Raw genomic sequence first — 15,867 nt, 5'->3', positions numbered from 1 at the left:
AGGTACCATCTGGCCATACCGAAATGATTGTGCAATTTTCTGACTGATTCAGATGCTCCAACCCTAAATCCAAGAAGTAGGCAGTGGAGAAATGGTCAAGCCTCTTGATCTTGATTCCAGTGCTCTCTCTGGTTCCTGAGAGAGCTTGGATATGCCAGGAGATGTGAACTATGAGAAGCTTTTTTATAATCCATTCTGGCATCAAATTCCCCATTAGTCTGAGGTAATACGAGTTTGCATCTTTTTCTTTGCCTTCACAGGTATTTTAGTGGGATGTTTGGAAAGGCTACTTTTAGAAGATTTTTATATGGAATACATAACTTCAGGAAGTTCTCCACCAGAAATTTTTTTTCTAAATATGAAAGTCAATAAAGAGACATAAAAAAAGGTTGATGCATATGAATACGTAAGCATTAAACATTTTCATGCCATCAGTAAAACAGAAAAGTGTGGTCAAATATTTTTAAAATGTATGATAAAATATTAACATCATTGTAATACTCTTTCAAATCAATAAGAAAAGATAAATATCCACATAGCAAAATGTCCCAAAGGAAATATCTTGTGCCCAGTTTTTGCCTGGAGAACTGAGTGAACAAGGAGATGACCAGTTGAGATGGAGAATGCAGGAGAGGGACAATAGTTGCTGAGGGATGACTAATTTTCTTCCAAGGTAAAGACATAAACATGAGATTCTTCAGATTACATATGGATTCTTTACTGGGATAAGGGATAAGAGCCACTGTGAGGAGGAAATGAATCAGGGAAAATGTATAGATTTCAAATAACAGAACAAGGACAAAAACTGGAACATTTAAAAGACCAGAAGGAATCTGGAGACCTCTAAAGAAATAAGAAGGAAAATCAAGCGCAGTTCAAAGAGAAGTGGATACTGCAGTGTCATGGAAGCCAAAAGCCTCGAGGAGAGCGTGACTGATAACAATACATGCATCACAGCATTTGTGTAAGGAAGGCACTGAAAAATGCCCAAGGGATTTTGAAATTAAGAAATCAGTGATGGCCTTAGTGAGTACAATTTCAATGAGATGCTTGCCTATGATTATGACGTAAACAAAAACAAAAAAAATGAACACAATGTTATATGCAGAGTGTGATTTCAAATAAACAATACAAGGTATAGGAAAGATATACAATGAAATATTAATGGTCTGGAAAAATATACCATGAAATGTTATGACTATTATGTCTGAAGTTTGTTTAGGAACTCAAGTGCTAACCAAAAGGTTGGCAGTTTGAAACCACCAGCCGCTCATTGGAAACTCTATGGGGCAGTTCTACCCTGTCCTATAGGGACGCTATGAATGAGAGTCAACTTGATTGCAACAAGTTTGTTTGTTTGTTTGTTTTGAGTCTCTATTTTAAGAACAATAGGTTAATAAACAAATGAAAAATTAATAATATTCGATTATACTAATAATCACTAATTGGAAGATCTAGCCAACAGCAAAAGATAAAAAGTAAAAGAAGCCAGACTGAAAAAGCTACGTACTGTATGATTCCAAATATATGACATTCTGGAAAAGTTAACACTACAGAGAGAGTAAAAAGATCAGTGGTTGGCAGGGTTGCGGGGGGAGGTGGTGGGAGGAATGTATAGGTAGAGCAAAGGACATTTTAGGAACACTGAAACTATTCTGCATGCCCGGGTAATGGTGGACTCATGACACTGTGTACCTAAAACTGTAAATACAAAGAGTGAACCTTAATGTAAACTATGGACTTCAGTTCATTATAATGTATCAGTGTTGATTCATCAATTGTAAGAAATGTCCCACATTAAAGCAAGATGTTAATAACAGGGGAAACCGTGTGTGTGTTCAGGGGATGAGTATGTGCAAACTCCCTGTATTTTCTGTACACCTAAAACTGCTCTAAAAATAAAGTGTACTAAATTTTCAAGAAGGTAAGAATAAATTTTGAAAATGTGTCTTGCCTACATTAAAAAGTTAAATACCTTATTAAAAATAGATCAAGAATACTTGAATAAGAGAGAAAAAAATAATCAAATTTCTATTGGGTAAAGGAATCAGTAGAAATAGCTACAAAGCTGGAGTACTTGTAAGTCAAAAGACTTTATATTCTGCAAAAAAAAAAAATTGGGATACGTCAGAGAAGATCGGCAAAACATTGGTAACTGCTGCAACTGGGTGAGGGTTACATGGGATTTTGAGTCATGACTCTCTACTACTGTGGAAAGTATGTGTCAAATGTCCCCCACTACAAAGTCAAATATATACATTAAGACGCAAGAAGAAGAAACTGAGACCATGACAAATCAAACTCTCAGGGGTACTCAACCCTGTTGCCATTGAGTCGACTCTGACTCATAGGGACCCTATAGTTAGCACATAACATAATTTTAAATAAACATTTAAAGTAATAAAATAACAAAATAATCTATTAAGTGTGAGAATTTACAAAAACAAAAAGTCCTGAGGTGAATGGGAAGAAGTAAATAATAAATGTCTAAGCACAAAAAAATAAAATTCGGTGGAAAAAATTTGGAAAGGAAAAGATAGTGGTGATGGTTGAAAGTAATTAATGTCACTGAATTATACATGCAAAAATTGTTGAAATGGCAATTTTTTTGTTACACACCCACACCCACACATATATATATATATATATATATATATATATATATATATATATATATATATATATATATATATATATATATATACCAAACCAAATCCGTTGCTGTTGAGGTAATTCCGACTCATAGCCACCCTGTAGGACAGAGTAGAACTGCCCCATAGGGTTTCCAAGGAGCACCTGGTGGATTCCAACTGCCGACCTTTTGGTTAGCAGCCATAGCTCCTAACAACTATGCCACCAGGGTTTCATATATATATACACACACACACAAGTATACGTATATATACATGTATGTATAAGTATATTGGAAACCCTGCTGGCATAGTGGTTAAGTGCTACAGCTGCTAACCAAAAGGTGGGCAGCTCAAATCCGCCAGGCGCTCCTTGGAAACTCTATGGGGCAGTTCTACTCTGTCCTATAGGGTCACTATGAGTCGGAATCGACTGGACGGCAGTGGGTTTGGTTTTTGGTTTTATATATATAGAAATAGCAGATCCAAACACTAAAATAGGTGAAAAACCTGAGAACCAATTCCTTACAAAATAGAGAAATCTCTGGAAAAGGTATAAAAATGATCAAAAGAAAGCATTTTAAGTTTTTTTTTTTTTTTTTTCTAATTACACCCCACATTTGCATTTAGTTTACTTGGATATTAGCTACACTGGGGGAAAAAAAAGACAATCAAATGGAATTGAAATAATCACTGATTCTTACAGCAGAACACTGTCATCAAGCAGTTATTATCTCCTTTCCTTTCATATCTCTCCATAAACATGCAAAACATATTAATCAGTCTGCTCAGAGATTTCATAAAAAGTGCCTCATTATCTGTTCTATTAATAGTTGCCAGATTTTTTTAAATAAGAAGTTGGTTGCTCTGAATGATTAATATTTTAAATTGTTGTTTTCTCCCAGTTTAAAGCAAACTTGGAATAATTAAAAGGGGGAAAGCACTCGGAGATGAGCATTTTTTGTCAAGAGTCTCCAAGGATATTTCCAGTTCTCATTCAAGCAATAGTATTCTGAATCGTTTTAAGTATGGTATTTCCTATTAAAACACCCTCTTTTCACCAATCCCCTCACCCCTTCCCTTTACAACTGTACAACCTAACATTTCTCAGGCCTCATTTAATTCTGCTAGCTATATAACAAATTCTGATTTCTTCCTGATTTCCTCTTGATTTCTACCAGACTACTGCTCCAGCTACCTGAATGTTGCCAAAAGCATTACGTAATTATGATTAATGGAATAAAGTCCATAAATTGACAGACATTAAGTGTCCTTCAATTGAGGACCTGCTTAGACTAGCCATTCAAGCTGTCAGCTTCTCCTTCTTCCCCCGCTCCCCGCCCCCCAAAACGGGATAGCTTGTATTCCTTCAGTGGCTTTATCTCATGTTGATTAGCAGATGAAAAGAAGTGAATATTTTACCAGTGGATTTTATCAGCTTGCAGAAGATCTTTCAATTTTCTTTACCAGTGACATGGCTGAGGTGTAATGCATTAAAGAATCACAGGGTATATTTTGTTTTCTTTAATTTTGTATATGCTTGATTTCTCTTTATCCTCCGACAGAGGAAAATCAACTATGAGTACCCCAAATTACCGAATATTTCGTTCTGTTGTATGTAAGGCTGCCATGAGTCAGAGCTAACTCCACTGCAACCAACAACAACCCCAAATTACCAAGGCTTCTAGGCTTCCTGTTCTGAGGCTTCCTAAGACTCGCTTTCTCCCTGTCCTCTCCTTCTTTTATGGTACCCTGACACCAATAAGGAGGAGCCCTGGTGGCACAGTGGTTAAGCAATTGGCCGTTAACTAAAAGGTCAGCGATTCAGCAGTCTGCTTTGTGAAGATTTGCAGCTTGGGAAACCCCGGGGGGCACTTCTGCTCTGTCCTATAGGGTCGCTATGAGTCAAAATCGACTTAATGGCAACAGGTTCAACCAACATGGGACACTGATAAAAGACGAATCTGAAGTCAGCCACAATCCTTGGACTTAAATCCATTCATATCTTTGGGTCTTTGACTTTTTAATGCATTAATATGAAATTAATCGGGTTAGAACAACGTCATATATTACTGGAACCCGTAGAAGGAGGAATAAGCTTAGTGTAATTGAGAATAGGCTTTCACTGCCTCAGATATAATGTGCCTAAACCTGGCCCTGTTTTAGCCACTTCGGTATTTCTGGGGCCAGGACTGGTGGTGAGAGAACAAAGACAGGCAACAGGGAGTTTGGGCAGGTTACCTTTCATTACATTCATTTTTTCCCCCCTTCTCTTTCTGTTCTTCAATAGCCAGAGGTTGGGATTCCAGAAGCCATTTACTTGGACTCTTTCCCTTACGTACACCATCAGCATAATTGGTGATTGCACTTCTACGGAAGGGTTTCTCAACTTCAGCACTATGGCATTTGCGGAGAATAATTCTCTGTTGTGAGGGCTGTCTTGTGCATTGCAGGATACTTAGCAGCATTCTCGGTCTCTACCACTTGATGCTAGTAACACCCCCCACCCAGATTTGTTGTTATTTTGTTGTTGTTAGGTGCCGACAAGTTGGTTCAGACTTATAGTGACATTATGTATAACAGAAAGAAACGTTGCTGGGTCCTGTGCCATCCTTGTGATCGTTGCTATGTTTAAGGCCATTGCTGCAGCCAGGGTGTCTATTCATCTCGTCGAGGGCCTTCCTCTTTTTTGCTGACCCTTTGTTTTACCAAGCATGAAGCCCTTCTCCAGGGATTGGTCCCTTCTGACCCATGTCAGAACGTGTCCAGAGTAAGCGAGACAAAGTCTCACTATCCTTGTTTCTAAGGACCATACTGCCTACACTTCTTCCAGGACAGATTTGTTCACTCTTCTGGCAGTCCATAGCATATTCAGTATTCTTAACCAACACCATAATTGAAACCCAGCTATAATAACCAAAAATGCCTCCAGACATGTTCCTAAGGGACAAAGTTGTACCTGATTGAGAACTGTTGGCCTATACATAGTGGAATCATTTCACGTTTTTCTCTTATTTTGATAGACCTAGAATATCTTTAGCCACTTTAAGCATGTCCATAAGACCTGCAAATCTAATCAGTACTAAAGGAAATCAAGAACATCTTCTCATGCACGCCTGAACCAGTAAGTGATTGGGGCCTTGCATCATTGCAATAGAAAATCTAAGCCCTGGAGAAAATGAAGAGTTTCAATAAAGAATTGCAATTATTGGAGAGTCCCATTGCCATAGAGTTGATTCCAACTTATATTGACCCTATAAAACCAAAAAAACCAAACCCATTGCCACTGAGTTCATTCCAAGTGATAGCAACCCTATAGGACTCATAGCGATCTGATCCTATAGAACAGAGTAAAGCTGCCCCATGGGGTTTCCAACAAGAGGCTGGTGGATTCAAACTGACAGCCTTTTGGTTAGCAGCTAAATTCTTAACCATTGTGCCACCAGGGCCCCTGTTGGAGAGTGAGGACTAGATATTTTGTAAACGAAACAAAACAATTTATTGACCTTCTACTACAAGGCATATTTCAATTCAGTTATTAACAAGAAAAAAAAAATCCCTTCCCATAATTTGCTTCATAAAGACTCATTTTTACAGTTGCTGCTGGTAATAGTTTTCTGGGAAGAATTACATAATCATGGCTCTACTGAAGTTGATTAAAGTTCCACAAACATAAATCCAACAGAGAAAAAAATATGTAACATGAATACACAATTAATACTTATTGCAGTATTTTATCATTTGTGTCTAATTACTTTGCAGCAAAATAATTATTTTTTACTTTTCTTATGCATGTTTAAGATTAACGTTGCTGATAGTTTAATGACTTTCAAATACAAGTGTACTTAATCCTCACAGTTCATACCTCATGATATACAATACAAGGCTTGGGGTGATTAAACAGTAATTTAATATATTAAACAGTGGTGGCTTACTCTGGTGGTGCAATAGTTAAGCACTCGGCTGCTAATTGAAAGTTTGGAGGTTCAAACCCACCAACCTCTCCAAGGGAGAAAGATAGCAGTCTGCTTTCATAAAGATTACAGTCTTGGAAACCCTATGGGACAGTCCTACTCTGTCCTATAGGGTTGCTATGAGTCGGAATTGACTCCACAGCAGTGGGTGGTGGCTTGCTTGTTGCTGTGATGCTAGAAGCTATACCACCAGTATTTCAAATACCAGTAGAGTCACCCATGGTGGGGAGATTTCAACGGAGCTTCCAAACTAAGACAGACTAGGAAGAAAGGGCTGGCAGTCTACTTTTAAAAAATCAGACAATGTAAATCCTTTGGATCACAACAGAATACTGTCAGATATAGACAATAGATTGGAAGGTACTCAAACTATACAGTGGCTGTGACAATGGACTCAAGTACACCAACAATCGTGGAGATTGCATAAAACTGGACAATGTTTTGTTCTGTTGTACATGGGATTGTCCTAAGTTGGAGCCTATTTGACAACTAACAACAATGACAAATGCAATCTCTGTTCTTAAAATGCATGCAAATCACATGGGTATCTTGATAAAAATTCTGATTCAGCAGATTTGTCTTGGGGCCTGAGATTCTGCATCATTCTAACAAGTTCCCAGGTGATACAATGTTGCTGGTCCAAGTGAAGCTCTCTGAGTAGCATGGTCCTAAGATGTTTATCTTAAGGGTTACATCATAGTTTGGCATGTGTGCCCTGGTGCTGCCCCAGCTTTGAGGAAAGGAAGCGTTTACTTTAAATTCAGATTTCAAACATAGATTCTTTTCAGCAAAAGATGTTAAAAACTCTGCCTATAGTAAAAGAAACACAAAGAGAAAGCAGTTTCCAGAGCTGAAGAATCCCAACAGTGGAAAGTCAGTCATAGGGCCCTGAGAGCTGATACCCTGGGACCTGCTGCCTTGAGAAGCCCTTCCGGGATAACAAGAAAAAGCCCAAACCCTCTGTGTTCTAGACGAGAATAAGGGCTCCAATGCAAAAAACCAGCATTCTAGCTGGAGTCACAAAACAGACTGCATTAAGGATTTATAGAAGACGACTCATGTTAGACTAGGACAGGGACCAACCATGCATGCTAAGGGAGAAGGAACTGGAGAAGGATATTAAAAGGTACTGTTGTCCATTTTTTGATTGCACCCAACCAAATGCAGACAATTTGTATAGTTCACATTCCAGAGTATGGCTGCAAATGTTTTCAGAAAATGCCATTTTCATGAAGTTTCAAATTAAGTAGCTACAATAGATGTTACAATATAAAATAACAGCCTTGATTGTCCAGCTTCTTCCTATCTGTGAGAGTCAAGAGTTTGGTTTTCAGAGCAGACAGAACCTCTTAACACCACCCCTTGAAGAAATTCTATCTTAATGAAGCTCATTTTTCTACCAAGAATTCTTAAAGATACTTCGAACAGATTTTAAAAATGCAAAAAGGAAATCTTACTCTTGGATGTCAACATCATATTTTTTTTCATTAAGTTGTTATTCATTATTATCATGTAGCAAAATTACTAACATGGAAATGTCAGATTAATTTTGCTGTCACTTTGATATAATTAGACAATTGTAGGCAAGCTTTTTCTTAGTTTTCCTTCCTGTTCTTATGATCCCACAGTCAAAGTTAGAGGTGTTCGCATAGTCCTATAGAGACCACGAATAGTAGAAAGTAAGGCTGGAAAGAGTGGAGGGAGGCATTCAAATAAGGATCTTGAATATGGAAAAACCCATTGCCATTGAAATGAGTCCAACTCATGGCAACCCCATGGATGTCAGAGTAGAACTGTGCTCCGTAGGGTTTTCAATGGCTGTGATCTTACAGAAGTAGATCACCAGGCTTTTCTTCATGGATACCACTGGGTTGCTTCCAACTGCCAACCTTTTAGTTAGGAGCTGAGTGCAAAACCTAGAGATGTGGAAATATAAGGAATTGTGTACCCTGACGTGTGTACCTGTTTCCACTTATTACTTCAAAATGGAAAACCTGGCAGGTAATAATTATGATATTGATTTCTCTTAAGGAAGGATGGACTGGGTGGGACAGGCTAGCCTCTGTTCTGCCTTGTCTGTCCCCAGGGTCCCTGACACTGGTCCCCATTTTACTCCTGTGGGCCTCCATTCCATTTTCTGTAAAACAAGGATATTTGACAAGATGAGTCCTAAAGTACCTCTCAATTTGATGATTCTACAACTTTAATATCTTTATTATTGAAGAAAATGCACATGATAATGCATCCTGTCAGCACATCAGCTAAAATAGGACATGATTAAGTAATAAAATGTCAGTTTTCAACATCATGGTGTAATTTTTTAAAAATGCATTTTGAGACAGGAAGATTGTTCTAAGATTTTATACATGTTAATTTTTTTTTAAGTATTCTTTTCCCCCATGGTATGAATGGGAATAATTTAGTGGACTTTTTTTAGTATCTATACAAAATTTTGTTCTAAACTATTGCATTATTAGCACACAGATACAAGTATCCTAAACACAAAAACTTTGAAAAATCAGAAAACTGATACTGAAGGGGAAATCTAAGAAAATAAATTTATGAATTCAAATTTCTATCACTTTGTTAAAACTATATTTTCATTTATTTATCTTTAATCTTCTGTAATATTGTTGTTACCCATAAGAATTGAAAAAAAATTATTAAAGTGTATTAAGTTAGATGATTAACTCTACTGTGCTTGCTCTACCAACACCCACCCCAATTAAACTCAACATTCAGGGCATTCTGATCTCACTATGAGTTGGAATTTACTCAACAGCAATTGGTTTGGTTTGGTTTTTTTTTTAACTTTCCATGTGCCTTGCTTCATATTGTTAATACTATGTCACTCTGCATTCTAATTTTTTTATTAATTTATTTTTTGTTGGGAATACACACAGCAGAACATATACCAATTCAACAATTTCTGCATCCACAATTCAGTGACATTTATTACATTCTTCAAGTAGTGCAACAATTCTCACCCTCCTGTTTTTCCTCCATTAACATAAACTCACCACGCCTTAAGTTTCCTAATCTTTCAAATTGCTATTTTCAATATGATCCCATCTAGATAGTTCTTGAAAGAATACAATGCTCAAGTCAGATATTGTCTACCAGTTAAGTTAAACTACTGTTTGGTTTTAAAGAGGACCTTCAAATGGCCACCAAACATATGAAAAGATACTCAACATCATGAGCCAGCAGAAAGATCTAAATCAAAACCACAATGAGATACAATTTCACTACCACTAGAATGGCTAAGATAAAAATAAATAAATAAAATGACAAATGTTGGTGAGAATATGGGGACCTTGGAACCCTCATCCATCCACTGCTGGTAGGAATGGAAAATGGTACAACTAAGACAGGACTCACAAGAGAGTTTCTACTCTGTCTCCACCCTATCTCCTAAAGTTGTTTTCTTTGCAGAGACTTCTTTGAATTAGGTGTCAAAAGAAACCGGTCAGAGCCAGTTTCTGATGTCATCTTAATACCTTAGGTGACCTTCTGCCTGATCTGGAAGAAGACAGAATCTTTCTCAGAAACACACACACACATACCCCAACCTAATTAGAAAGCTAAGAGTCTGGCCAGCACTAAACCACTTTCTACATCTGATGCACCTGCACAAAGAAGGTCCTATTAATCAAAATGCATGGTGCCCCAGCCCACGAACCAGAGATATACGCCCACTTTCTACCCTTAGCCCCATAAAACCCTTACCCTGATACCCCTTGGGAAGGCAATCTTGGATGGCATGCAGCCCCAAATGTCTCCTTGCTTTGCCCACCAATAAAGTCGACTTTTGTTCTCCCCGACTCAGTCTCTGTCATTTTGGCCCTGGATGGAGTCATGTGGAGCAGAACCCTGAGTTCCCAGCAACAAAGCCATTGTACAAGACAGTGTAGCAGTTGCCCAAAATACCAAAAATAGTACCACCACATGACCCAGCAATGTAACTTGGGTATATAGATATATAGATATGCTCAAGGGACTTGAAAGCAGCGATGGGAATAGATATTTGTGCACCAATATTTATTTCAGTATTATTCACAACAGCCAAAAGGTGAAATAACCTAAATGCCCATGAATGGATGAATGGATGAACAGTATGTAGTAATACATATTATGGAATACTACTCAGCCGGAAAGAGAAATGAAGTCTTGATACACCCTAAAACGTGGATGGAGCTTGACGACGTTGTACTGAGTGAAATAAGTGCATTCCAATTTTTCACTAACATTTTATTGCAAGGTACACGTATGACTGAGGAAATTGTCAGTTGAGTTATATGAGGCTGTCATTCCAGTAAAATCAGTGATTTGCAACAGATAAGAACACACCAATGTCTTATTTGCTGTCTTCAATCTTTAGAGAAATTTAAAATCTACAATAATCATCATAATATAGAGGTCGCCAGGCGGCAGAAGATTCCACTGCAGCTTGCTGGGCGGCCTTGCCATTCCCAGTGCCATTGTTTGGTCAGCCTCACCATCTGCATGACAATTGCAGTTCCTTTGCTCTGCCAGCCTCCCCATTTTCAGTGCCATTGCTTGGCAATCTGCATCAGAATTGCAGTTCTTTTGTTTGTCCTACCCCATGAAAATCCTGGCACCTGCGTGGTATGATTAAGAATGTTACTGATGTAACCTGTATGAACTCGCCTACTTATAAACCCCTTAAAAGTAACTATTTTCCTTGCCTGGGTGAAGCAGCCTTGGATGCAGCAGCCCTGATTTTTTCCTTCCTTCCTTCCGCAACAAAATAAAAGACAGATTTACACTCTCCCACCTCGGTCTCTCATTTACTGGCTGATAGAGTCACACCGAGCAAAACCTGGTCTTTCCACCCAATAACAATCAGGTATATTTTTGGAAAGTGGGTAGGTCCTTCTCAAACAGCTGTCCTAGAACTCATCACCTACCCACAGAAAGTACCTCCTCTCTGCTTTTTTAACCATCCCGAGAGAACAAGCTTCTCATCCAAATTGAACTAATTCTTCAGAGAGGACTCTTTTTACAGCCACAGACCCCACGTGATCCCCTATTTTAAACTGCACTGTTGTAGAGCAAAATCACGAAGCCTGGTTAAAATTGAAAGTAAAGAGTTTTCTTGAGGGAATAGAGACAGCTGCCACACAGAAGAACATTGCCGTGGGGAAACGTGGAGTTCTGGCAAATGGAACACATGAACCTAAGGGGGTGCGACGGAGGGCACGTGGTTATAGGGCTGGAGGAGGAAGTACAAAACAGAATATTGTAATTGGTTTACAGTGAGGTTGGTTAAAGGCGAGACAAAGTAAAGCGTAATCTTTGACATTATTGGTAACATGAACACATGTATTGGCTAAAAGACATAATTGAAAGATACGGGGTCAAGGAAGGGGAGCTTCATGTTGGTTACAAAGCAGTAATAACATGATGGAATTTTTCAGGAGTGGTCTGTTAAAACTTACCTTGCTCAGAGCATCAGTCTTGGGAGGAAATTGGGAACAAAGAGTTTCCACCAGTGAACAAATGAGTTTCCATGAGTTATTCACATTCTTTGGGCTGACTGCAAAGAAACATATTTCCTTAATAATAGGGATTGGTTCCTAGGCAACAAAGCTAGAGTCTGAGAGAAAGGTTACACTGAGCTTTTAGAATTAGCTCAGTCTTTTTACAAATAGGTCAAATGCCTCTTTTTTGACTTGATCCCTTATCAGAACTAACCTCAGTTACATTTTGCTTCTTGTCACCAACCTGTTTCTCAGCGCATTGGCCTTCGTGAAGCTTCTAAGTCATATGGACAGCTGGGTTGATTTTTAATTACCATACATTTTCAAGATTTGAGGCCAAGTATTACACAATGGAGAATACATGGCCATAATGCAGGCTTTTCTACTTATACTAATTTTACGGGGAATAGCTGGTTCCAAGGAGAATATTTCAATTATCACCACAAATTCAGTTGCTACATTCAAGCCTATAATTATATCAGGTTTGAGGATAACTAAAAATCAATAATGCTAAATGTTGGTTTTAAATAACTATTTGCTTTCTAAATAATGATGAATACAGTGATCTAAATGTCAGAATGAATACATTAATGAAGTCGTAGAGGCTAATGTAATATTTGTTTGAACACTGTAACTAGTTTGGCCAAAGTACTGAGTCAAAAAAAAAAAATTCCCCCAAAATTACACTTTATATAAAAGGATGTGTCCTCATAATATCAATTGTAATAATAATCCATCATAATATTGATTTTGTTCAAATATAAGCTTCTATGATAATATGGGTATAACATACAATTTGTCATTTCAAAAGCAGTCATTGTGAACCTACTTTGTGTTGACGGTAGTCTAATGCAGCACACTTGCGTGAACAAAACACAGAAGACCTCTTGCCATGCCAGTTGGGGAATCAGATAAAGAACAAGAAGCAAATAGTCACAAAAGATGAGAACTGCTGTGAATGAAACACAGAGAGTACCATGATAGAGAATTAGGTAGGAGAAAGAAACTAGACTAGAGACTATGGGGAAAGAGATCTTTCCAGGCAGAGATTTCAGATGTGCGTCATGTGGAGTAAGAACTTGGCTTGTTACAGGAATTCCAAGAATGCAAGCTGGAGCTAAAAAAAAAAAAAACACAACTCAGCCAAACTCATTGTGATCCAGTCGATGCTGACTCATAGCAAGCCTATAGGACAGCAAGCCTATAGGACTATAAATCTTTACAGAAGTAGACTACCACTACCACATCTTTCTCCCATGGGGCAACTGGTAGGTTTGAACCATCGACCTTTTGGTCAGCAGCCTAGAACTTAACCACTGTGCCACCAAGGCTCCTCAAACCAAAAAAAAAAACCCAAACCCAGTGCCATCGAGTCGATTCCGACTCATAGCAACCCTATAGGACAGCGTAGAACTGCCCCATAGAGTTTCCAAGGAGCGCCTGGTGGATTCGAACTGCCGACCCTTTGGTTAGCAGCCGTAGCACTTAACCACTATGCCACCAGGTTTTCCACCAAGGCTCCTAGAGTTTCATAAATAAAGGGTAGCAGTATCTGTTTATGGTGATGGAAAACTTAGCAATGAATACTGTTGATGGTTACATAATTAATGTAATTGATGTCACTGAATTGTATATGTAAAAAATGCCAAACAGACAAATGTGTTATCTATCTATATTTACAACAACAAAAAAAAAGGGGGATAGGTACTATCAAGGAGAAATCCCTGGGTGAAGCAAATGGTTTTAAGCACTCAGCTACTAACTGAAGGGATGATGATTCTAACCTGCCCAGAGGTGCCTCAGAAGAAAGGCCTGGTGATCTGCTTCCAAAATGTCACAATCTTGAAAACCCGACGGAGCACAGTTAGTTCTACTCTGCACACATAATGTCACCATGAATCAGAATCAACTCCATGGCAATGGGTCTGGCTTTGGTTTAAGCCCTTGGTAAGGTGTTTATTTCACAAGTAATCAATCAATACACCAAACCCATTGCCATGCTGTTGATTCTGACTTATAGCCACCCTAGAAAACAGAGGAGAACTGCCCTCATAGGGTTTCCAAGACAGTAAATCTTTACAAAAGCAGACTGACACATCTTGCTCCCACAGAGAAGCTGGTGGGTTTGAGCCACTGACATTTTCTGTTAGCAGCCAAGTGCTTAACCACTCTGTCATCAGGGCTCCTTATAGGAAGCAATAGACACACTTAAACTAGAGGACTGACACAGTCCAATCTAAATATTTAAACAAAATCTCTGACACCTGGCTGGAAACTATATTGTGTGTGGAGTTGGGGATGAAGTGGGAGTGAACTTGAATAGATGTGGAGAGACAATGACATCAGTCCCCAGCCAGCTGACCCCTGCCAATTTTAAAAGTATGATGCTTTCTGAGTTCATCTTCTCAGGGGAATCAGAAATAGCCCACTAATTCACCTTTCAGCCAAATAATAGATTGGCTTATAAAATAAACAATATCACCCTTGAGCAATTTGTCCCTTAAACAATCAACTACATGAGACCAGTGCTTCAAGTCCTCTTCACTTTCAGCAAGCAAGGTTGTATCATCTGTATAACACAGGTTATTAAGGAGTCTTCCTCCAAACCTGAAGCACTTGCTGATGAAGATCAAAGATCACAGCCTTCAGTATGGATTACACCTCAACATAAACAAAACAAAAATCCTCACAACTGGACCAATAAGCAACATCATGAGAAACAGAGAAAAGATTAAGGTTATCAAGGATTTCATTTTACTTGGATCCATAATCAACACCCATGGAAGCAGCAGTCAACAGATCAAAAGACTAATTGCATTGGGCAAATCTGCTGCAAAGGGCCTCTTTAAAGTGTTGAAAAGCAAAGATGTCACCTTGAAGACTAAGGTATGCCTGACCTAAGCCATGGTATTGTTACTGCAATTTCGTGAGTTAGAGCCGCCTGCCGCAAACAGCTAATTCTTGAGACGGGGTGAGGTGGGTAGCAAGAGCTTTATTATATATATCGGTATATGGAGACACAGGGGAATGATCTCCTCCTAAAGCTGTCTGTCTCACTAGACTACTGATCAGCTTGGGTTTTTAAGGGAAAAGGGACCATAAGTTTTAGGGAGTTGTGGAATGTGCACTCTCTTTCTTCTGTTTGGTTTTGGTGGTAGTATCTCAAACATGTTCATCTTTTCCTGTCATTATCCCATCAGCTCAGGGGGTAGCTGGCACCATCCTTCGTCTTACTTGACAGGCTTAGATCAGTATCACTTGTTTTCCACAGTCCTAGAGGAAACATTGGTTAACACTTACCCATTTGGGGAGCTAACATCAGGATCTTACTTGGAGGCAGTGATGGGCTAGGGGAGGGAAAGAAGAGAAAGAAGAAAGAAGAAAAAAAAATTGGCTCAGGCACTGTTCAAGATATGGCTGAGCAACTGTTTCATTCCCCCCTTTTTGTTGTAGGTTTCTCAGTCTTGGGAAACATGGTACCATGTCTCTCTCTAGCTACTTCTTGTTGGATGGGGGTGTCGGGTGGGGAGAGAAACCTGACATCTACTAGGGGTCATACACAGGTTGCGGTTTGGAAAGATGAAATTCGGCAATGTCTCATTGGATTAAGTGATGCACATCCCCGGAGTCTGGGAAAGGAGTAGTTCGGTTTACTAGGGCAAAGACCTCTCTAGCCTTGAGGGAAGTGGTGGCGCCCCTGGTAACCACTTTTATTAGACAGGGAGTGCAAATGTAGACTAAAGTGACTATTACTCCCAA

General features: G+C 38.8%; 1 protein-coding gene across 1 annotated transcript in view; it reads left to right on the top strand.

Annotated features, from left to right (window-relative positions):
* Positions 1-15,867, top strand: part of VSTM2A (V-set and transmembrane domain containing 2A) — a 210,955-nt gene that overhangs the window by 131,976 nt on the left and 63,112 nt on the right. The window lies entirely within an intron of this gene.

Source organism: Elephas maximus, chromosome 8 (assembly GCF_024166365.1).
Source record: "Elephas maximus indicus isolate mEleMax1 chromosome 8, mEleMax1 primary haplotype, whole genome shotgun sequence".
Classification (NCBI taxonomy): domain Eukaryota; kingdom Metazoa; phylum Chordata; class Mammalia; order Proboscidea; family Elephantidae; genus Elephas; species Elephas maximus.
Note: the sequence above shows the minus strand (reverse complement) of the source record. Positions and strands in the feature narration are given on the sequence as shown.